Here is a 25,860-nt window from a genome sequence, read left to right as displayed (position 1 = left end):
AAAAGTCAACACCAATGTACTACAGTAAAACCCCACCAGAATCACTGCATTTGTTACTTTAATATTATTTTCAAATAAAAGACTAAAAGATATCATTTGACAACATTACTAAGTATAGGCACAATATGTATGTCATTTTCCATGGAAATGATAAAAACGGTTATACAAAGTATTGAAGGCAAGAATCACTAAGTCCTGGCTGAGCTCAGTGGAACACATCTGTAGTCCTGTAATCCCAGTGATTTAGGAGGCTGAGGCAGAAGGATGGCCAAATTCAAGGCCATCAGAAATTTATAAAGGCCGTAAACTATTTGGTGAGAACCTGTCTCAAAATGAGAAGTAAAAAGATCTAGGGATGTAGCTCAGTGGTAAACAACTCTGGGTTAATCCCCAGTACCACTAAAAGAAAAAAAGAAAAGAATTACTAAGTCTTGTCCAGTTTTACCACACATTATAAAGATTTATAGATTAAGATTTATTTAATACCATAACTTTTAAAACCATAACTTTTGCTGGTAAAAGTTTCAAATCGCTAAAACCAAATATCGACACCCAAATGTATATATATGTATATGTGTACCTATGTATGCAAGAAGCACAAGCATGATGGAACTGAATCATTCAGACACTCTAACACCAAAACATTACCTTCAAGTTCACCATAGACTCTAAGAGCAAATTTACTTCACCACTGGCCTACACAATTTTACAAATTTCAGTAACAGTTTAAAGTTCTTAAAAAACAAATAAAAATTCTCTGTACATTTTTTTGTTAAACTATAATACATTATACAGATTTTGAAACAATTTTAAGTTTTTAAAGTCAACTTAATTCAAGCTCTAATCTGTAAATTATGACAATATACTTTTTTGCCAGCTCAAAGTTATTTCACTTCACAAGAGATAATTTTGCCTTCTCTCCTTACATGGCATTTTAATCTGGCCATCTTTACTTATTTACTTATTACAGTACTGGATTAAACCCAGGATCTTGAACATGCTAGCGAGGTGCTCTGCCACTGAGCTACATCCCCTGCTATTTTGTAAGATTATTTTATTTTGAATCAAGGTCTAAAGAATTGCCCAGACTGGTCTGGAATTTGCCAAACTCCTGCCTTTCATCCTCCTGAGTAGCTGGGATTACAGATTTATACCACTATGCCTGGCTTAATCTGCCAATTTTAAATATCTCCTCTTCTGTAACTTTCCTTGATAAAATGATTTAACTCCCTAGCTGCATGCCTCTAACACAGAATAAAACTTACTACAATTAGTACAATAATCCATAAGATTTTGCTTCAATCTTTAGAAGTTTACTCTTACACATTATTTCATTTGATCTTCTAAACAGTCCTATGAAGTGGTATATTTTACAGATTAAGAAATGTAAACACAAAACAACGTGATCTAAGATAACAGAGATTTAAAAGAAAAATTTCAAGGCCCAACAAATCAGAAATTGAATCCAGAATTTTTAACTGAATATACTACTTTTCCAATCCTAAACTCCTTTTGATTTACTATTATTTTCAGCTACATGACATCTGTACAGAACATGTTTGCCAAGTACAGAACATGGCAAACAGTAAGCTGCAGACACACTGGATTTGAAGTTAACCACGGATAATGAATTACACATTAAAAACCAGTACATCATTTCACTTGTTGCCTTCAAAGACAAAGTACCCAAACCAATTTACTCTTCTAGATATCCAGAGAATATCAGGTCTAAGAGCTTGGTTTCTGATATTAGATGTAGGATTAATCCCTATACAGTAATAGGTCTCTGGGCTTTGATATTCTTATCAATAAAATGGGAAAAATAAATGGTAATTATCTAAAATGATTAGTATATTGAATGGCATTATACAGAGAATACCTAGTAGGGGCTGGTATAGAAGAAACACTCAATAAATTAGCTTTATGAATATCAATACAAAACTCAAAGATAAAACTAACTTACAAAATAGTAATAATCTCAGGAACTATGAAGGATAGCAGAATTAATTTTGCCTAAACAGTTTTTGAGATTTTTCTTGCCTTTTAAATTTTTTATCATTTGGACTCTCCACTATTACTGATGCTGCTCTCACACTGCCATCTTTAACAGCTTCCAGCTGCCTTTCAATTCAATTGATGTGAGGTGTAGTTGGGAAGACTAATATCCAAAACACCTTAGGAGCTTTGTATCTTTGAAGGAATTTTCTGGAGTAATAAAAATATTTATATTTTGATATAGATTTTATATTTTGGACTATTGTTACACAGTTGAACACCCCTCTCAAATTCATTAAAATGTACCCCTAGAGATGTGTATAAACTTTGTGAACTTAAAATGTTTTACAGCCTCATCCTTTTGTGGCCCTTAGTTTTCTCATTTTTCAAAGGGGAATAATTTCTTCACAGAAAGATTGTATTTGAGTATTAAGGGACATAAGGTCCATAAAGTATTTAGACAATTCCTGCACAATTAGTTGACAATTCAGGATTCACTAATACAAAATCTAGGTATTTTTCAAATTCACCTGACTACCAAAACAGTCATCAAAATAAAAATTATGTTCTCTTCTCCACTCTCTCTTCTCCAACCTTTCTGTTCCAAGAAAATTTGGCTAAACATTTTATTAAATCTTAACCCCCAAATGTTTAAAAAATTAACATAAACTATACAAACAATGGGTATGCACAAACTCATGGGTACAAATGTAATAACCTTTAATGACCGTTCCACACATGTATACATGGCACTTTGATAGTATCTTCTCCTCTCTCCTTTGACTCCCCTTCCCCAGAAGTGTCTTGTCTTATTTCATTTAACATGATGATCTCTCCAGGTCCATCTTTTTTTTTTTTTTTTTTTAAATACTTGGAATGGAACCCAGGTATGCTCCATCACTGAACTACATTTCCATCCCTTTTTACTTTAGGACAGGTCTTACTAAATTGCCCAGGTTTGACTTGAACTTGCAATCTTCCTGCATAAGCCTCTCAATCACTGGGATTACAGGTATGCACTGCCATGCCCAGCTACTTCTTTCCATTTCCCTGCAAATGACATGATTCAGTCTTCTTTATGGCTGAAAAATATTCCGTTGTGTAGATAGATATTTTCTTTATTCATTCATTTGTGGAGGGGAACCCAGATTGATTCCATTGTGTGGTTATTATATGCTGACTTATTTCCTTAGTGGGACATACCCAAGACTTCATACAAAGTTTTATAAAATCATGAGTCCTCTGCTTTCTTATTTCTCCTCCTGCTTCATTTAAAGATAGTCAAAATCTTTTACCTTAAATTGCTGAAGTGTTCTTTACTCATCTGTCCCAAAACTAACCTGATGTAATCTGCTCAAAAGTCTAATGCTCCAATGAAAGGAAACTTAAGCAGTTGTCAAATATTCCACTTGTATGAGCTGTTGAAAGTTATAAAAGGTATTAATTCGGCAATATCCTGCCAATCTCAAATAATTAAGAATAGTCCCTCAAACGTCTCAACTACCCTTGGTACCCCATTAAGGAACTGCCATCCATCCATTTATGTAAAAATGAATAGAATTTATTTCCTGTATTAGTCCTCTGAAGACAAATGTTTCATTACCATTATGGTGGTTAACTCCATTCTTTGAAAATATAATAGTGTCAAAATAACAGTTCCTTTACTGGTCTTTAAATCACTTTTAAAATATCTCAGCAATACTCCTTGTTCTAGAATTCACATTTTTACATTTGTCTAGCATTTACTGAACAAACATTTATTAAGTAATTAAATAGGTTAGGCACTGGTGAAACAAAGATTACAAAGATAAGGGCAGAGAGGCAAATACCTAACTAAAGAAGACAAAGTAGAAGTGCTGAAATAATATCCTTTTCTTACACCTGTGAAGAATGTAGAGAATGAATTTAGGAGCAGTTAGTTCTTCCAGCTCCCCACTTATCACTTCTTCTACCAAAACTTTTGCCAACTGTATGAGCTAAATATACTTTCTTGGCCTCTTCTCCTGTGTTAACCATCTAGTCACCTCTCTTCCAACTGGGCTCCCTTATTGAGGACTTCAGCACTTGTTTGCCACCTCCACCTCCTTCACTATTCCTATCATTACCTGGGATGCTTTCCCACTCGTGGCCTTTTGACTTACCAGCATAAAAGTTCCTTGACCTTCCTGAATAATATTGCCCATTTAACATTTTATCTTATCTTTTTCAAAGTAAGCTTATTAATAGTTGACCAACTCTAAAAATGAACCTCAGTTAATCTTCTTACAACAGAACTTTATTCCCTTTGTCATACCTGATTGCCAATATTCCTTGACCCCTTCCCATTCTTCTTCATATTAATCCCTATTACGTCTTCATTTCCTTCCTTATCAAACCCAAACACACAGCAATATTTCAAACATTCCCCATTAAGCAAGCTTAACACTTCATCGTTTTTACCACAACCATCCTGTAATCCCTCCATTCCATACAAATCTAACCACCTGCTGTCTGGTATAGAGGATCTTAAAATAAAGCAGAACAGCAGCTTCAGAAGTATATACTTTCATAAAACATGTACTTCTGTTTAACAGCTGCCCCCAAATAAAGTCATAACAAATAATGATATAATTAGTTATAAATTTATACCTAAAAATATGGTCACAAAAGCTTTCAGAGTACTTTAATATAGTATTCATCAGGCATATGTACCTATTTATTATTTAAAAATATTTGTAGTTATGGATGGACACAATACCTTTATTTTTTTTATTTATGTGGTACTGAGGATCGAAACCAGTGTCTCACACGTGCTAGGCAAGCACTCTACCAATGAGCCACAACCACAGTCCTTAAGTTTAAATTAAGTAAGAGACTCAGTACTTCAGTACTGTATTTGACTCAAATTTTTCAGTATTCAATAGACACATGTAGCCCGTGTAGACACTGGAAAAACAGAAATTACAGAACATTTCCATCATGGCACAAAGAGAGCTACTCAACATGTTCTATGGGAAGATTACTTTGTCACAATTTCAGTTCATATAACCTATAATTTCCCACTGTTCTTGCCTACTGCTATCCTGGTGACTACAGGAATCCTACAAGGGGTCAGCAATAATATGTTCTATGTTCATACATTCAAAGAAGTCAATAAGGGCAGCGGCATCAAACGTCTCCCTTACCATCACTCAAGACAGGCAGGCCGGATGTTGGTTTTAGGTAGTGGATATATGAGCAGGGTCAACGGAAGGGGTGTAAAAGAAGAAATAAGGGGCAGGTCAAGAAGAGGGGTCTCAGGACCCAGTGACCAAAAATCTACGCCCAGTTGCAGCCAGAAACAGATAGAGTGTTTAATCAAGAAACTTCAGGGGCTCAAAGTGGTTCAAACCAGTCCCCAGGGCAAGAGTACTAAGCAGCATTATATCTGAAGGTAAACTGTAGCAAATTATCATGACATTGTAACATTATTATTAACATTGTGGTTTTGAATCCCATGGTTGGCTTTTGCAGGGAATGCTGGGACAGTACACGTGCCCTTGGCCCGAAGTTAAAACAGGCTGTCAATCACATCTGCCAATCATGCAACTTAGGGAAAGGGGGGAAATAAAACTCAAACAAGACTGGGACATAAAAAAAGACTGAACCCAAATCCTGAGTCGCTCCTACTCAGGATGCTCCACTCTCATATTCTAAGTGTACTTTCACTTCTTGGGTAACATAATCTTGCTCCCAAAATGCACTGCTTCTGTGCCTCATCTGAAATCTTTCCTTCAAGAACACAAGAACATGGCTGCCTTACACTAAAGCCAGGACCATCATCCTAGAAAAACTTCTGGGACCTTAGGTTTATAAAAGTTCTGGGGAAAAAAATAGACAAAGCAGCAAACCTTAAAGCATAATAGAAATTACACCTTGCATATCCACAAACATTAAAGTGGCTTAATTTTCCTTAAAGAAAAACTTTTAACTGTACAGCTTCTTAGTTTACCAGAAAGAGAAAGGGAGAGGAAGAGAGGAAGAACAAGCAGGAGAGGAAAGAAAAAAGAAGAGGAAGAGTAGGAAGCACTTTAAGGACATGAATGGCATCTCAGATCTTCTGATTGTAGGTTAGGAGTCCTGTTCCCAGCAAAATTCAGTAACTGTTTATGAATATGTTGAGCAGATATTCATCAAATGGCTGCTTTGTCTTGGAACAGTACTTTGCAGCAGAAAGAAATGAAGTAATACATAAAAATATTAGCAATGTAAAGTCACATGAAAATGTTAGAAAACGGGCTTATTTTGGAGGTAAGAGTTTCAGTGAATGAAATCATATCCCCCAAAAATACAGAAATGGCACTTTCTTACATATAAGTCTAGCAATCTACATTCAAAAAGAAATGAGAAAAGTCTAGCCACACTCCTAACATTGAAAGGAACACACAGGCAGATTTTTTTTTTTTTTTTTGCTTTCTTGGTTTACATTACATAATTCAATAATGACAAATACATATTAACATTTCCTTCAGTGTTTTAAAATTCCACAAATAACCAAAAATAAAATATAAAACAACACAGCATGCTGTAAGCACATGATAGATGACTTTCTCAACATTACCTTCAACTTCTGAAAAATGAGTAAAGTTCTGCTATGCAGTGTTTCCCTTCTTTAAAGGGTAGCAAACCTCACAAGATTATGAATAAACATAACCTTACAATCTATGTAGTCATTCAAGTAAGAACAAGTGCATTTCATGCACTCAGTAATTAAAGGTTTGGACCAATGTGGCAAACTTAACTAAATAAAATAAATCAGGCTACAAAACATTTCACCAGTTTGCAAAATCTTATAACCTTTTTATGTTTAGCAAGTTAGGCAAAAATGCACTATTTGTCAAAAAAAAGTAAGCTACTCTGGGAAGCTATAATTTTCATGGCAGTCTTATTTCACTTCAATAATACTTACTACTTTATATTCTATATCTTACCAACTGTAAAGGCAACCAGAATCATCTTACAGGTTTTGTGAAAATACACAAACGTCTATTCCACTTTTACTTAGTGTGCATATGGGAGGTGTCCATGAGGAAAGGAATATCGTGTTTATTTAAAGAAAACAGCCTGCTCACCATGTATTACCACTTTACACCCACCAGAATGGCTAAAGAATAGACACAACACCAAGCAAATGTTGCAGAGTGTGTGGGACAACTAGAACTCTAATTCACTATTCAGATAATAATTGATACAATCGATTTTGAAAATCACTGGGGAATATATACTAAAAATAAACAAAAGCACATATACAGCCCAACAATTATACTACTAGATACATTCCCTAGAGAAATGTATATGTGCACCCAGAGACAGGTACAGGAATATAAAAATATTATATAGTGCCCTATTCCTTATAGCTCCAAAACTGAAACAACCTAGTTATCCATCAAGAGAATGGATAAATTATGACATACATACACGGTCATACAATGGAATACTATAAAGCAAGGAGAATGAATATGCTACTGCTACTCATGACATGGCTGATCACAATGACATGTAATTAGGGTAAGAAACCAGAAAAGCCTGTATATGCTATGATATGCATGTCTTTATATATTTCAAGTTTACTGAAAAAGTAAAGAAATATTTAATAAATAAATAAGCAGTCCTGATGCCTTGAAGTTTATAATAAAGTCTTATTCCCATTGCCTATACCATCCCCAGTAAAACTGGAACATGATTTAAGTCTTCCCTCATGCTAATGTAAAACATTTTTATATTAAAACTAAGAAGACTATATTAAGATAATATAATGCAAAAGTGAAATTCTTTTGGAGAAAACACTAATTTGAAAAGAATTTTAACATCAAAGCTCTTCCCCTCCCCCACCAACCTGGCCACATTGTGATCTATACCTCCTTTCCATCTCCAACAGTTTCTCTTCTCTGCCACCTACTTCATAGAAACAGTTAAGAAGCATACCTAACCTAATAGGGTAGTTTTAAAACAAAAAGGATGTGTGTGTGTATGTATATTCCTCAACACCATGCCTAAGTACTCAATAACTAGACACAATTTATAAATCCCAAATAGTGAATTCATCATTATAAACACAGAAATTGGCATTTAATAACTAGTTAATAACTATTTGTGAAATAAATGAATGCTGTCACCCCTTAATAGAAAAAAACAGTGGGGGAAAAGTAAAAAATAGAAATGGTGGAAAAATCAAGAAGTATAAAGTAGGTCTTAATCTACTTTTATTATGAGGGAATATTACAAAACTTTAAATCTTAAGACAAATCAACAGGATCATGTGCACAGAAAACCACTAAAATAAAAACTGCCTCTATATTACCTTTTCTCCACATATAGCACAATACAGAAGTAGTATATTTTAACTAAAATCAAACATGTCTGCAATACTGAAGCACTTCAAAATTACTTACCAATGAATTCCTTATGAAGTTGACTGATATCCTAATCCTACCACAGGTTAAGATCACCAACATAACTCATCAATATTCTGGCAAAAACAGTCATATCAGAGATGAAAGGAAACGAGATTTCAGCAGAACCTTTACACAATATTATTTTTATGAAAAAAATGTAACAGATGTCAGAATTGTAAAGGCTACAATCTTACATTCATTTTAAAAGACACATCAAGAAAGTATTTTATTGCGTGCACAAAACATGAAAGAACCATTTGATAAGGTCCTTTTCCTCTCCCTTTAAGCAATCATCTACTTTGTATACCTTAGATCAAAAAGACATGAATATTTTTAATTAACAAAATATATAAAAACTTATCTACATGGGAAGTACTAGTTATATAAATATAATTCATTTAGTTCTAATAACTTTAGGAGGTAGTATAATTATCATTGCCATTTTACAAAGGAAAAACTGTGACTAAAGGCTATTAAATTGCAAGATGATTGCATATGCTCTTAACTCTATGATATGGTGTCTGGAATGTTCTTGAGTAAAAGAGAACTAAATTTGTCCTGACTTCACTTCACACTGGGAGTTCAGTTGTTGTGAAGATCTTTTTGAGTGACAATCCTAAAACAAGGCAGCATTAATTCTACCTTTTACTAATTCTTAGACATCCATTTTGTCACATTTTAACATTTCTGAAATTCACACATCTAACAATTGGAATTCACAGTTTTCTTTCTATTTGGATCCATAAAATAATCATGTATCTGGTAACTGACAAGTCAACTATAATTCAAGATATTTTATATGTGTCTTTCTGGGCACAAATGGCATACATGTATAATCCCTAGAACTCAGGAGACTGAGGCAGAAGAATCACAAATTCGAGGTCAGCCTCAGCAACTTAGAGAGACACTGTCTCTATAAAAAATAAAAAGGAGTCAGAAGCAGTGTCTTATGCCTTTAATTCTAACAACTCAGGAGGCTGAGGCAGGAGAGTCACAAGTTGAGGACAGTTTCAGCAATTTAGCAAGGCCCTTAGCAACTTGTTGAGACACTGTCTCAAAATAAAAAGTAAAAAGCGCTAGGCATGTGCTTAGTGGTATAGTGCCCCTGCGTTAAATACCCAGTGTGAAAAAAACGGATGGAAATATAGGTCAGTGGTAGGGTGCACCTGGGTTCAATTCCTAGTACTGCAAAAATATAAATAAATAAACAAACAAAAAGTGCATGTCTTTCTTTTAACTAAAATGATCTAAGAGGGAATTTAGTGCAAAGCTATACTTATACTATAGTAATTTATCAATTTCTCAGGCTCATTTTCAAATAAAACTGGTTAGTATAAACCAGGTTCATGTTCAAATAAACTCTGCTAAGAAAAAAAATACTGGTTTCAATCATACAAGTTGAGAAGGAAATTTTCATTTATAAAAGACGTAGGAAGCAGGAGACAAATAAAATAACAAAGATAATAAAACAGATGTGAGAAAGTAAAAATGAACAATTAAGCATAAACCACAATACTACTTAATTCAAGCCAGTTCTCAAATGCCATTAATAAAAATGCTCAAATGAAAATTTTCATATTTAAAAGACGGACTTACTGTTTAGCGTCTGTGTCCTACTAAAAGTTTTCCAGTGAACTAGACATATTAAACTTTATAGTGATGTTAAATAACATGTTAAAAAAAATTTAAACTTATCCTAAGAGATGCCACCCAAAAACTGAATTCGACTTAAGAAATGCAATTCATTTAAGTGTTTGCTGTATTTGTACTTGCCTTAGCAATTTCAAAACAAATTTACATTCACTGTTATTTTATTTTCATTTGTTATTTTTTGTCTAGTAGCATGAAAACTATTTACCTTTCAAGGGAAATCACCAATAAATCAAAAAAAAAAAAGTTGCATTTAAATAACAACTGAAAAAATACTTAGAGAGTACAGTAATCTTTCACTTTTAAATTCAGTTATTTCAGAACCAGGAAAGTTATTAGGCATAAAATGGGGTATTATATAATGATAAAGGAGTCAATTCTCCAAAAAGACAACAATCCTTAATGTGCAAGCTCCTAACAACAAAGCATCAAAATATAGGAGACAAAAATTAATAGAATTGCAAGGAGAAATATATCAATCCACAAGAATGCTGCTAACAGAAATGGACAAATCCAGTAGGCAGAAATCAGTTAGGAGACACATGGACTCAACAACATCAACAATTAAATATAATGTGTATCTACATACTACTTTATCCAAAAATGATAGAATAAGTTTTTTCTCAAGTATACATGGAACAATGGCCAAGAGACCTAATCCTAGGCCCAAAACACCTTAGAAATAGGATGTCTGCTCTCAGCACAATATAAAAATAGAAATTAGTAACAGTCAGATAGCTGAAAAATCCCAAAACACTTAGAGATTAAAAAACAAATTTCTAAATAATGCAAGGGTTGAAGAAGAAATTGAGAAATATAAAAATTATTTTAAACTGAATGAAAATGAAAACAAAGCTTATTAAAATTTGTGAGATGCAGCAAAAGCAGAGTTTAAGAGGGAAATTACTAACAATGAAGGCATACAGGTAGTGATCTGTATTCATGGGTTCCACAAATTTGTGGGGTCAACCAACCAATTACCAATTGAGGGGAAAAAAAAAATGCATCTACACTGAACATTTTTTTCTTATTGCCATTTATCCCTTAAACAATACAGTATACCAACGATTTATATAGGATTTACATTGTGCATGGTGGCACATCGCCTTCAATCCCAGCAACTCAAGAGGTTAAGACAGGAGGATTTCAAGTTGGAGGCCAGTCTTGGCAATTTATGGAGACCCTGTCTCAAAACAAAAAATAAAAAGGACTGGGTATGTCACTCAGTGGTAGAGCACCCCCAAGGTTCAATCCTTAGCATGGAATAAAAAAAAAGGATTTACATGATATTAGGTATCATAAGCAATCTAGAGTTGATGTAAAGTATACAGGAGAATGTGTACAGATTATCTGAAATTACAATGCCACTTTATATAAGGCACATGAGCATTGGCAGATTCCGGTGTTCACAGTAAATTCTAAGATGAATCCCCATAGATAACAAGGAACAATTGTTATTAGAAAAGAAAATAATTTAATTAGTCATCTCAACTTACACCTTAGGAAACTAGAAAAAGAGAAATTAAATCCAAAAGTAGAAGAATTAAAAATAAAGATTACAGGAGAAATCAATGAAAATGAAACCAGGAAAATAAGAGGAAAAAAAAAAATCAATGAAAACAAAAGATTTTTTCTGGAAAAAAACAATAGAATTGATAAGCTTCTAGTGAAACTAACCAGGAAAGAGTAAGAGGACACAAATTACTAGCGTGAGAAATGAAAGAGGGAACATTACAATGAATCCCAGGAATATCAAATGAATAAAGAAATAAAAGAACTGACAAAAATTAATAATAAGTAATAAAATAAACAACCAACACTATGCCCACAAATTTAATAATCTAGATACAATGGAACAATTTCATGAAAGACCCAATCTGCAAAATAATTTAAGAAGAAACAGATCACTAAGATGGGCCCTAAATTTATTAAAGAAACTGAATCAGTAATGAATACCCTATCAAAACAGAAAGCACCAAACCCAGATGGGTTCACTGGTAAATTCCAAAGAGAAAATTATATCAATTCCCTGTAAACTCTGTTAGAAGATCTAAGGAAAGGGAATACTTCCTAATTTATTCTATGAAGCTAGTATATCCTAATATTAAAACCAAAGACATTACAAGAAAACTACTAACAAATACTTCTCATGAATAGAGAAAATTCCTCAACGAAATATTAGCAAATTAAATCCAAAAATATATTAGAAAAAAATTATGTACCACAACTAAGTGGAATTTGTCCCAGGAATACTGGCTGATTCAGCATCTGTAGGTTAATATAATTTATCACATGATATATCAACAGACCAAATAAGGAAATTTTCATGATTATATAACAGATGCAAAAAAAACATTTGACAAAATTAAATACCCTTCCCCTTCATCTTTAACACTAGGAAAAGGGGGCATTTTCTCAACTTGATCCAAAAAAAAAAAAAAGAAAAAAAAAAAAACAAGCTACAAAATAACCTAGTTAACATAATACTTGGAGGTGAGAAATGGAAGCTTTCCCAGTAAATTCAAGAAGAAGGCAAAGATGTCCGACCTCACCACTGATTTTCTACATTGTACAGGAAGGCTTAGCTAATACCAAAACAAAAGAAAAAGGGCACTGGGAGGTGGAGGGAGACTGGGAAGAAGGAAATGAAACTCTTCACAGATGAATCAAGTAAAAACCTAAAGGAATTAATGAGTGACTATAGAAAGGTTGCTGGATATAAAGTTAATATGGCGAAGAAAATCACCTTCCTAAATATCCAGCAATAAACACGTAGAATCTGAAATTAAAAATACTGTACCTTTTACATTAGCACCTCCAAAACTGAAATATTTAGGTATAAATCTAACCAAATGTGTACAAGATCTATGAGGAAATCACAAAACTGTGATGAAATAAATCAAAGAACTATATAAAGAGATACTCCATATTAAAGGGTAGAAAGACTTAACAGTATCAAAATGTCAGTTCTTTCCAACTGATCTACAGAGTCAATGATTCCTCGTCAAAATCCCAGCAAGTTATTTGGTGAATACTGACTCTAAAATTTATGTCCAGAGGCTTTAAAGACCCAGAATAGTCAACACAATACTAACAGAGAACTTAGTTGGGAGACTGACACTGCCAACTGTAAGTTTTACTATAAATTCACAAAAATCAAGACAGTGTGATATTGGTGGATACACATAGAATACACATAGATCAATGAAATAGAATAGTGATACTAGAAATAGCACAAATGATCAACTGATCTTTGACAGAAGGGCAAATGCAATACAATGTAGCAAATACAGTTACAAGAGGAAAAAACAAACTTGTATACTCTCATGCTCAACAAAGAACCCATAGGTAACCTCCCAGACAGGAACTCTCCAGTAAACATCAGCTGAATGTTTTATAAATAATTCAATTCTAGCACTATTTAAGTAGAGATAGTATCAGACCTCACAGGTTAAAGGATCAAATCCTATTTAAGAATTTTCAAATAAACAAATAAATAAAAATTTTTAAAAAGAATTTTCATAGAGTTTGATCTTCAGCCTCACTCTCACACACTTCCCAGAGGTCGAGTGGGTGAGGATGAAAGTTCTAATCATCCAATCTGCTCATCACTTAATTTTTCTGGTGACTGGCCCGATCCTGAGGTTCTCTAAGGGACCCCACTCTCAGTAATCTCATTACCATAAACTCAGAAGTTATTAAAGGGGCTCATTATGAGTAACGAAGATAGTTTTACCACTCAGGAAATTTCAAGAGTTTTTAGGAGCTACATGACAGAACAGGAGACAAAGAAATTAATTTCATACTCTACCACGACAGTCTTTTCAACAAACGGTGCTGGAACAGGAGAAATAAATAGGAAGGAGACATAAAGGAAGGACAAGGAAGATAGATAATGAATACCACGTCAGAATGAGGGCTCTGAGTTTGACCAGACCACCAGAAGCCATCCTGAAATCATCAAACTGATAATATTCCTATATACTTCCCGGTACTCACCCCTCACCAAGTTTCCTTTAAAAGACAACTGGGGAAAGCCAAAACCACTTCTCTCACTTTGAGATGGCCCATATTCTCCCATGAATGTGTATTCCTTGCTTTACTTCAAAGGCATGTCTCTCTTAAGAATACCCACATTCTCCTTGAATGTCTATCTACTTTCCTAAATCTGTCTATACCTCTATCTGGTTCATAATGAAATTCTTTTCTATCATGTAAGCTAATAACCCCTACTAGTCCTCAGTCAAGTTTCCCCTTCTTTCTCCTGGAAATATTCCCATCTTCTTTTGGAGACACCTTTTCTCCTATGACAGAACTATTTAACTTCACATTAGGAAAAAAACAAATCTAGAAACAGACTTTCAGACTTGCATAAAAACTAACTCAAAATGGATCATAGTTAGACCTAACTGTAGAATGCGGAACTATAAAACTCCTACAACACAACAGCAGAGAAAATCCAAATGAACTTGGATTTGGTGCTAACTCTTTAGTGGTAAAACCAAAAGCACGATAATCCATCAATGAATTAATAAGCTAGACTACATAAAAATTAAAATTTCCTTCTCTGCAAAAGAATGAAAAGACAAGTCACAGTCTGGGAGAAAATACTTGAAAAAAATTTATCTTATAGTTCTGTAATAGAAAATATACAAAAAAAAAAAAAAACCTTCAATCTCAGCAATAAGAAAAGAAATCAACTGAAAAAATAGGAACTGCCTTAATACACTACACCAAAGAAGATACAAACAGAGCAAACAAGCACATGACAAGGACTTTTGCAACATCTGTCATCAAGGAGATGCAAATTAAAACAATGTATTACCACCATATACCTATTACAGTGGCCAAAATCCAGAACACTAACACCAGTTGCTGATGCAGATGTGGAACAAAAGGAACCCTGTCATTCATTGCTGGTGGGAATGCCAGATGGCACAAGTATTTTGGAAGACACTTGAGCAGTTTCTTACAAAACTAAACATATTCTTACCATACCATCCAAAGGAGATGAAAATCTGCCTACACAAAAACCTGCCAAAAGTCAGCCAGTTCATATAAGCTTTATTCATAATTGCTAAAACTTTGAAGCAATCAAGATGTTCTTTAATAGGATAAACTGTGGTACCTCCAGATAACGCAATATTATTCAGCATTAAAAAGAAATAAAATAGCAAGCCATGAAAAGATAGGGAGAAACAGTATACTAAGTGAAAGATGCTAATCTGAAAAGGATACATGCTGAATGATTTCATCTATACCACATTTGTGAAAAGACAAAACAGTAAAATCATTAATAGTTGCTAGAGGTTGGGAGTCTAGGGTCATTGTAATATGGAAAGGATGAACAGGTGGCAAAGAGGACTTTTAGGGCAGGAAACTACATTTGCAAGACACATCATAAATCTGTCCAAATTCATAGACTATACAACACCAAGAGTGAATCCTAATATAAACTATAGACTGGGTGATAATGATACATCAGTATAGATTTATCATTGTAACAAATGTACCACTCTGGTAAGTCATAGTGATAATGAGGGATGTAATCTATGTGTGGGTGCAGGGAGTATTTGGGAAATCTTTGTAGCTTCTACCCCACTTTACTATGTACCTAACACAGTTTAAAAAAAAAAATCAAATCTATTTAAAAAAAAATCAATTACTTGCAGTAAGGGGCAAGAAAGGAAAGGTTTAAGAGTTATTTTATACAAGATGAAAACAAATAAATAAATCTGTTTCAGAAAATACACCCAGACTGCCCCCCCACCAAAAAAAAATGGTATCTTCTTTATTAACAAACCTCAAGTTATAGTTTAAAAGCCTGTTACTACTTTTTAGGTACACTACAACCTTTCAGACCTGCATTAACTATTAAGAGAATGAAACCTTTGTTTTAATTTTTATGCTTAACTATTTTTATTCTTTTATCTAATGTAGAATAACAAACACAATAATTCCAAAGAAGGGGAGACATATTTTCTAAATACACTCATATTGCACAGATGAATATTTCATACTTTCCTCTTCAACTGTATATATGACCTATCCCAACCATAGTTTGATGTGATTTTATAAGATAAACTGTTTAAATCTGCTAGCCTTTGCCTATGCAAAGTTCAATCTCAGTTATATTACACAATTTAGAATATAATGCTAATAATTAACAACTAGTAAGAACCACAAAAAGCTGGGCATGGTGGTGAATGCTTTGCAATCCCAGCAACTTGGAAGGCTGAGGCAGGCAAGTTCAAGGTCAACCTTAACAACTTAAGTGAGATCTTTAAAACAACAACAACAAAAATTAAAATTAAATTAAATTAAATACAAGGGGCTGGGGAGGCAGCTCAGAGGGTAAAGTGTAATACTTCCCTGCCATAGGCTCAATTCCCCAGCAGCAAAAAAAAAAAAAAAAAAAAAAAAAAAGATATTAAAGTCTGAAAGAACTTATAAAAAGAAATTTTAAAGTTACATTAGTTACATTTTTTTAACATATAATTTAAGGAAGACTATCTTAGATCAGAATAATATAAAAATGTTCCTATAGTAACTCAAAAGGTATTTCAGTAGCAAGTTTTGATAGAGCCTACCCGTTTTATTTTAAAGCATATGCCTTCCAGAACTTTCATTTACTGTGCTGTAAAAATCTATTTTAACATCATTTTCCCTTCTATCTCACTATTTTCTATGGGAATTTGACTATGCCAATTAAGGTTTTACCAAATATAGTTATCTACAATTCCTGTCTGTGCATGCTTTCAGAATACCCAAAACATCATTTCTTTAAATTCCTCTACCCCTGCACTGCCCTCTTCACCTAAGTTTAAAATGTCTTTCAGAAAACACTCTGCCCTAGGGTCCTTTTCCTTAGAAAGTCATCCCCAATGCCCCTTCTCTGAATCCAAGTGGCCATATAAGTACACTGATTTAACAGCACTATTCATAATAGAATAACTAATATTAAATTGCCCACTGTATCTAGTCTCTGAGTTCTAATCACATATCTTAATGTCTAGAATTCAGTGTATGATAGTAGAGCTTTAAAAATTATACTCTGAATGAATACACTGTATGGAAAAAAGTTGGAGATACTTATAGAAAATCCAGATGGTGATAAACAGAAAACATGGGTCTGAGCTCAAGAAAGAAGATATGGCTCATGCTATAGATAATTCTATTCTAAATTTAGGATTGTAACTTGGGCAGATTAAAGCAAAATTCATCATCAAATAGTTTATGGATGGACTGACTAATGAGAAATAAAAAATTTTCTCTATGTTGCTAAATCCAATGTGTATGTTTAGTTCACAACTTAAGTGATTTCTCAGCTGCATTCAAAACAGTAGACTGGCCACTCCTTCCCTTTTCAGTCTACTGCCATGGCTTCAGTAATACAAATGAAAATCTCCTCCAGCCTCTAGATACTCCTTAATATCTTTTGTTTCATTTCCTTTTTCCAATGTTTAAATGTTGAAGAGTCACAGGAATTAGGTCTAAGCCCTCTTATCTTCTACTTTTCTCCTTAGGCAATCTCATTTCCTACTTAAAGGCATCAATGATAAACTATAGGCTAACTTCCCAAACTTAAAAGTCCAAATCTCTTTACTGAGTTCCAAACCTATATATGCAACTGCTAAACTAGACATCTCCACTTGTCTGTCTTCCTCTCAAGTTTAAACTTGATGATCTATACCTCTTCTTTATTGGTACTACCATACAAAAACCTCCTCTGATATTTGCTAATTTAGGTATGAAAACTACTAGCTATGGAAATCAGCCTTTTCCTTTCCCTAGGCTCCCTAATCTACCACCAAATCTTATCAATTTTACCTCACAAATATTTGTCAAGTCAGGATACATTTGCTACCACTATCATCCTGAACTAAGATTCCATCACAATCTCCTGCCTAAATTATTGTTATTATTATTATTTTTGGTGGTGCCACAGATGGAACCCAGGGCACCTGTTATGCAAGTGCTTTATCTAAGAAACATTCCCAGTCCTCTAGACTACTCTTATTAGCTGAACTCAATGTTATTCAAAGTATGGTCTGTAAACTAACACTGGTACACAAATCTTTGTAGCAATTTGACGTACCAAAACATACATTTTATTACAATAAAATGTTTGCTAATACAAACTGGAAATTGAAAGAGAACTGGTCCTTCACCACAGGTAAGTTTGACAAGCACTGGCCTAAGCTGGTCTCCCTACAATTACACATAAATTCTCTCCAAACTGTGCTCTACAGAGAAGTTGAGTCTTTTTTTTTTTTTTTTTTTTTGGTATTGGGGATTGAACTCAGGGGTACTCAACCACTGAACCACATTCCCAGTCCTATTTTGTATTTTATTTAGAGACAAGGTGCTTAGCACCTCACCATTACTGAGGCTGGCTTTGAATTTGGGATCCTCCTGTCTCAGCCTCCAGAGCTACTGGGATTACAGGCATGCACAACCTCGCCCAGCAAGTGATGTTTTTAAAGCAAAAATCTGAGGAATTTATTCAGCTATGTACAATGGCTTCCTGTTGCCCTAAAGGTTAAATACAAAATGCTTACCATGATTTTTGGCCATTGTGATCTGCTTTGGCCTCATTTCAAATAAACTACCCTGTGTTAAGGTCCGCCCTATGTTAAGGTCCAATCTCTAGTGAAACTTCCAATTCTAGAAAATAAAAATAGCCTGTATCACTTGGGTAACTACCCTTCATTCTTTAGGCTTCAGACTAAAATTATCTCTTCAGAGAAACATTCCCTTAAGAATGAATGGGCTTCTGTTATTTACAATAATTTTCCTTTATAGCAGTTATCATATCTAATTATTATTATAATTTTTTGTTTAGTTTCTTTATTCCCCAACTGACTTTTGTCTCCAGGAATTCGGGTGCCTTCGTTTAATTAACATGTATCAACTAGAGTCTAGCAAAGTACCTGGCATAGATGAATTGTTCAATAACCTTTTGCTAAGCAAGCAAATCCAAGTCAAGAAACAGTGAATAAGACGACTAAATAAAAATGCCTTCAATATCTGGCCATATGTAAGGCTTGAGACAAAACTGGGTACCAAGTCTTTAGAAAAGTTAAATCTCCTTTATTTACCTAAAAAAAAAAAAAAAAAAAAAAAACTAAAAAGACAGGAAAACTCCACTGTTCCATTAAAAACAAGATTTCCAAAAAAGGTGAAGAATCTAAAAAGCAGATAAGAAAGTGACAGGTCTAAGGGTAATAGACTCCAGAGCCATATTGCCAGGCTGCATTGCTTAATGAAGATTTTGTGGAAGTTAAGTAATCTGTTTTCCAAAGTCCTCATGTTTAAAATAGGGGTATTAACAAAGCCTTCTTTAAAGGATTACTATGGTTTTAAATTAATATATAAAAATTTGAAACAGTGCTTGAAGCAGAGTTCTGTTAGCAGTTATCATTATCTTTAACATTAACAGTTCTCCAACCTAGATGTCCTTCAATTGATGAATGGATAAAGAAAATGTGGTATATATATACAATGGAATATTATTCAGCCATAAAGAATGATAAAATTATGGCATTTGCAGGCAAATGGATGAAACTGGAGAGTATCATGCTAAGTGAGATAAGCCAATCTCAAAAAACCAATGGACAAATGATATCGCTAATAAGTGGATGATGACACATAATGGGGGGTGGGAGGGATTAGTGTTAGGGTTAGAGTTAGGGTTGGGGAGGGGGGCAAGAATGGAGGAAGGAAGGACTGTATAGAGGGAAAAGAGGGGTGGGAGGGGTGGGGGGAAGGGAAAAAAATAACAGAATGAATCAAACAACATTACCCTATGTAAATTTATGGTTACACAAATGGTATGCCTTTACGCCATGTACAAACAGAGAAACATCATGTATCCCATTTGTTTACAATAAAAAAAAAAATTAACAGTTCTCACTTAAATTTTATCTCCTTGTTTAGTATCTGTCAACGCCATCCTAGAATATAAATTACAAAAAAGCAGAGTTTGTGTTGTTATTGCTTTTTCTTACCAGGGTTCTACAGGAATGAAATCCTATGAAAACTCATATGGGTTACTATTTGTTCATTTCTCTCAAAAATGGTAGATAGCTAGTATCATTAAAAGTACATAGCTAATTAAGTAATATAACTTGATTTTTACTGGGACCATGACCAAGAAGGGCCAATGGCCCTTATATATCCCCAATGGCTGGCACAGCAGATGCTCATTAAATATTTTTGGAGAGAATGAATATTTACTAAACCAAAAAAATAGTGTTATGTTCTACTATGTTCACTAAATGTCAATTTTATTCTACCAAAGTTTCTATAAACTTCAAGAGTCAGTTTCTAGGAGAGTCATTTTTCTACAAGCTGTGCTGCCTATACTATTCAAAGCCAAAAATGCAGAATGCATAACTAGGCAACGAAGAAACAACAACAACAAAAAAAAAGCCACACCAAAGTTGGCAGGAATTATGCAGCAGTAAAAGGTGGGAGATAGGTAGAATATGGATACCCAGGAGACGCAAAGGATATTTCAGGCCAAGGAACAGCCTGAGCAAAGGGAGTATTCCCCAAAGTATAGAGCACATTCCACAGGCAGCACAAAAATGATTTTAGGCTATAAATGGGAAAATATTTTAATTTTGATAATTATGTACATATTTTACATGCAATTAGGACGCCAAACAGAGATTCCAAATGTTACTATTTAGAACACTGAAGTAAATAATACCTACGTGGACTGTAAGTTATTCATATAAAAATGTATTAAGTAAATTATGATGCACAAGAGGCAAGCAATATGACAAAAACAGCATTTTAAAAAGTTTGTAAAATCTGAGAAACACCAAGCGAAGGCATGTGAATGTCAAAGAACAAATAAGGTTATGAGAGAAAAGGACCAGTCTTCTAAATGAAGACAAAGTGCTTTCCTGTAGAGATTCAAGATAAAAGATAAGGTACTCCACCAGCTTTGAGTATTTCACTCCAATACTAAAATTGCTATGCATAAAATCCTCATTTTCAAGTATGAAAAATCTGCTACATTCTTCAACTTCACCTTTATTCTCAAAGTGAAGTTAAAATTTTACAACCACCAAATAGATAAACAAAACAGGAACTGACCTAAAACAGGGACCTAGCTTGAATGGTGTGGTGCAAGCCTATAATCCCAGTGACTTAGGAGGCTGAGGCAGGAGGATCACAAGTTCCAGACCAGCCTCAGCAACTAGGTGAGACCCTGTCTCAAAACGAAAAATAAAAAGGGCTGTGGATGTAGCTCAGTGGTAAAGTGCCTCTGGGTTCAATTCCCCAGTCCGCGGGGGGAAAAAAAAAAAAAAAAAAGAGAAGAAAAAGAAAAGAAAGGAAAGAAAGGAAAGAAAGAAGAAAAAAAATAGGGAGATAAATCTTGCATTTTTTAAATCAGGAGAAATTAACTCATGCAATCATGAAATAATCCTAACACCAGAAGGGTGTCAAATAAGAGTAAGAAACCAGCATTCCATTCTCACCTTCTTTGCAGAATTAACCTAGCAATAGCCAAAAGAGGTCAAGCAAAGAAGCTAACATTTATCAATGTGGCATGTGTCAGGCACTATTCTAAGTACTTCACTTGCATTAACACGTGCAATCACTACCGTCCTACGAGGATCATCCCATTTTACAGCTTAAGAATACTAAAGCTCAGAGAAGTTAAATAATTTGCCCAAAGACAGAGCTGGGAGGGAGGTGGTAGATTAGAGGTTTAACCTTGACAATTAGACTACAAAATCTGAGCTCTTAACCACTATACAACGTTTCTCTCAAGAATGATGAAATAATGTGAAGTATCTGTCCAGTTCCATTATGGTGAAGAGAGGTAATTTTCTAAGATATAACCCTTTTACTCCTTCAGTTTCCTGTCCAAGAACTAGGATCCGACTGTAAGGAAGAAGAGTATTATAATGGGGCAAACTAGGCCCAGGATTATGCAAACAGACAAAAAAGCATTAGGAGCTTCAAAAGGATGGCAAAGGGCTGAATGATAATGTTCAGGGTTTCGGAAGAATAAGCAAAAAGTTAAAATAAGTATAAGGTGAATCTTGTTTATACTGGACTCTGACTGCTTTGAGGGAGAAAATTCTACCACCCCTTTCCTTTATGTGAATCAGAGCACAAAAACACAGATCCAAGAGGAAGAAATAAGGAAAACGGTAGCAGCAAGAGAGCAAAGAGGAGTCAAATCTGGTTCAACACTTGGACCCCTGAACCGCAGGGTTAGCTTGTTGTATCCTTGTAAAAGTGAGAATTTATGAGAAGGCAAATGTGTGCTTGGAGATTGAGGACAAGACTACTGGAAAGCTGAGAACTCACCTTAAAATGAGCTAACAAGAATGATAGTTTCGGAGGTGTGTGGCTGGGATGAGGAGATATGGAGGTGGACACTGTTGGGGTGGGGTGGGGTGGGCAGTTTCTTCCTTTGGGCAGTGAGCAGGATGGGCAAGTAAAGAAGATATAAAGGGGAGGGCGTGGAGATACACAGGTATGAGAGAGAAGGGAGATCGGCAAAAGGAAAAGGGGCGAGGTCGTAGAGAAAATTAAGGGGAATCCTGGTAGGCAGAGGTTGGGAAACCAAACAGGGACAGGGACATCCTAAAAGGAAGTAAGAGACGCCGGATGGAGGGCGGTACGGGGGGCGGAGGATGGGGTTGGAGGCGGGGAGGCAGCCCCCAAGAAGGCCGAAGGCGCGCCGCAGGAGCCGGGCTCCCGTTCCAAGAGGGATGCGGGCGCAGCTAGGGGCCGGGAGGAGGCCGCCCGGCCCGGAGAAGGGAGGGAGAGGAGCAAGAGACCCGGGCCGCTCGGGGGCCCTGGCGGGGGAGGGGCACCTACCCGGACGTGCGGGACGGCGGCAAGCAGTCCCGGCCTCTCCGGCTGCCGAGGCGGCCCCGGGAGCCGAGGTTGTGTCGGCGGCGGGGGCGATGGCGGCGAGTCCCTGTGGCGGCCGCCTCTGCCGAGCCGCATCCCTCCTCCCCGGTCCGCCCTCCTTCCCTATCTGCCGCTCCTAAACTTCTCCGGGATAAACAAACCCGCCGCCAGGGGCGGCCGCCTCCGCCGCTCCCGCCCCCGCGCGTCCCCCCACCCCGCCCCGGGCCCGTCAGGGCTCTGGCTTCCGAGTTACGACTCCAGTCCCAGCCCAGCCCGCGAGGGCGCGTGCGCGGCGGCGGCTCGCGAGGCTCTTCCTGCCTCTTTCCTGCGCCCTGCACTTCCGGGCGGCCTGGATCCGCCGCCGGGTCTTGGAAGCCGTCGCTTCTGCGCGACGCTGAGCGCTGGGCGGACCCGGCCCGCTTCGGAGACGGGTGAGGGCAGGCCTCGCTTTGCTGGGACCCTTCTACCAAGCTGGAAAACTTTCTTGCCTAAAAGCCCACTGATACGTCTCCTAACTCGTCTAATCCGCCGAAGGTGCGAAAGACAGCAACCATTCCTTCGCACAGTTCCCTTGGGACTGTAGCACTCTCTAGAAAGCCAAGGTACAACTTTTGCCGAGCTGCCGTTGGGATCCCAGAACCTAGAAACCACCGAAATACAAGACGGCTGTATGGAGACAGCAACGGAAAATCGAGAACAGTGGATAGACAGTTGAAGTGTCACATTTTCGGCTGGAAGAGATGAGTTGGAAGTCTCAGGCAAAAAGGGAGGGTCTGCGGAGATGGTTGGGACTTGCAGAAGACCTGGCGCAACCCGGGACTGGACGTTTTTACTTAAAGCTGAGCAGATACCTGAAGAGAAATGGGGACCGCCCTCTATTTTCAGCCCCTTAGAGTTTACAGAAAGGAGTGACAATAGAACTTTTTTTTCAGCTCACCCTTGGAGAGAAACACACTTTTCTATCTGCCAGGAGTAATCTCACTAATGAGTTTGAGGGACCACAAATTCCTGTTTTACCAGTGCAGGTGTGGAATTCATTCAAGGATTTCAGTTCTTTCCTTTATGCATCAATCAACTAATTGCTTACCTAACTTCCCTGGAAAGGGAAAAGGGACAAAAATTATTTTACTATGTGATGAGCACTGTACAAAGCATAGTTATGTATCATCTCTTTAATCCTCTCAATTTCTATACAACTTAGTGGTAGAAATTCCTCCCATCTTACAGATAAAACAATGAGGACTAGAAATGACGATTCATGCAAGGGTTAACGTATTTTAAGAACAGGCAGATGCCCCTCACTTTAATACATGGCAATCTTATTCATGTATTTACAACGCAATATGTTTGGGATAAAAGCAGCACCAGACTTTTTCAAAAAGCAGTAAGATCGACTTAACCAGAGTTCAAAGTTGCCTTGGATTGAGTAGATTATTCATGCAGACCAAAGAACTCTAAAAGTTAAAACAAGTGGAAGTGAAAGCTGGGTGTATAACTATGGTACAGTGCTTCCTCAGTGGATAGTGCTTGCCTATCATGTTCAAGGCCCTGGGTTCTATCTCCAACACCTTAAAAACAACAACAAAACTAGAAGTGAGTGTTGTAAAGAGTTAGAGGAAATATTAGTGCAAACATTTCACCATCTCCAAACCCAACAAACAACTGTTTGCTACGCTCATTGTGATTCTGTGTTAATTTTAAATATGTAACAGAGGCAGAAGTTAAATGTAATTTTTGACCACAACTTTTAACTATTGAAACCCTGAATAATATGTCCACCCTTTCCCACTAATTAAATAATATTAAGCAACTAATAAAAGTAATATATCCAAGGAATCAAATTGTAAGTCTTTCAGGTAGAGTTACAATTGGGAGTTAAGGTATGAATGATACTTGCTGACTGCAATTAATGGTTCAGCATGGGGACTGATTCAATAAACTTCAGCCACAAAGATGTTAAATTGTTCCTCAGGGTATGTCCATAGTCACTTCCCTAAGTTATCACCTTGTCCTAGTGTTAAGATATACCATTTCTCCCTTCCTCACAGTATTCAGTGACTTTATTCACTAATAAAGTGATAGTCAGTAGTAATAGCAAGAATGAACATGGCAAGTAAGTAATAAAACTGATTGTTTAGCAAAGTAAAAAATGGCATTAGCAGGTAATCCCAGCAACTCAGGTGGCTGAGGCAGGATAATGGCAAATTTCCAGGCCAACCTGAATAGTTTAGTGAGATCCTGTGTCAAAAAATAAAAAGGGTTGTGTGGTCTGTAATCCCAATGACTGAGGACACTGAACCAGAAGGATCATAGGTTGTAAGCCAGCCTCAGCAACTTAACAAGATCCTGTCTCAAAGTTAAAAATAAAAAGGGCTGAAAATGTAGCTCAGTAGTAAAGTGTCCTGAATTCAATGCCCCTTTCCAAAAAATAAAATTAAAAAAAAAAAAAAGGATTGCAGTGTAGTTAAGTGGTAGAGTGCCCCTGGGTTCATGAAGTTCTCAGTATCAGAGGAAAGGAAAAAAAAAAAAAAAAGATGACTTTATGACCTATAAACTTGTATTAAAGCTTCATGTTACATTACCAATCCACAAAGAACTTCATTTTATAGTTCTGGAAATTGAACCCAGGAGTGCTTTACCACTGAGCTATATCCCCAACCCCCTCCCATTTTTGTTTTGTTTTGATTTTTGAGACAGGTCTGTAAGTTGCTGAGGGTCTTAGAGACCCTCCTGCCTCAACCTGCTTTGTGAGATTACAGGAGTACACCGGGTCAAGGTCAGTTTTCTGTAGAAAATTATTAATATTCCTCAGTGTGTGTTGCTTACCTGGAATTCCTACTTAGCACAAAAACTAGGTTGGCAGGTAATGAAAATCAGTCATTCTCTGAACTTGCTGAGTATAGATGAGCTCTAG

At 36.0% G+C, this 25,860-nt stretch overlaps 1 protein-coding gene across 2 annotated transcripts in view; it reads right to left on the bottom strand.

The window, feature by feature from the left end:
* Spopl (speckle type BTB/POZ protein like) overlaps nt 1–23,189 on the bottom strand; it is a 63,549-nt gene extending 40,360 nt beyond the window's left edge. Inside the window, exon 1 of one of the 2 annotated variants that reach the window (XM_047545651.1) lies at nt 22,911–23,189. The gene's annotated coding sequence lies outside the window, so the exon portion shown is untranslated. The remainder of the gene's footprint in view (nt 1–22,910) is intronic. The other variant, XM_047545650.1, reaches the window with a different exon arrangement.
* Between the last annotated feature and the right edge of the window lie 2,671 nt (nt 23,190–25,860).

The sequence above is a fragment of the Sciurus carolinensis genome, chromosome 3 (genome assembly GCF_902686445.1).
Source record: "Sciurus carolinensis chromosome 3, mSciCar1.2, whole genome shotgun sequence".
Lineage (NCBI taxonomy): Eukaryota > Metazoa > Chordata > Mammalia > Rodentia > Sciuridae > Sciurus > Sciurus carolinensis.
Note: the sequence above shows the minus strand (reverse complement) of the source record. Positions and strands in the feature narration are given on the sequence as shown.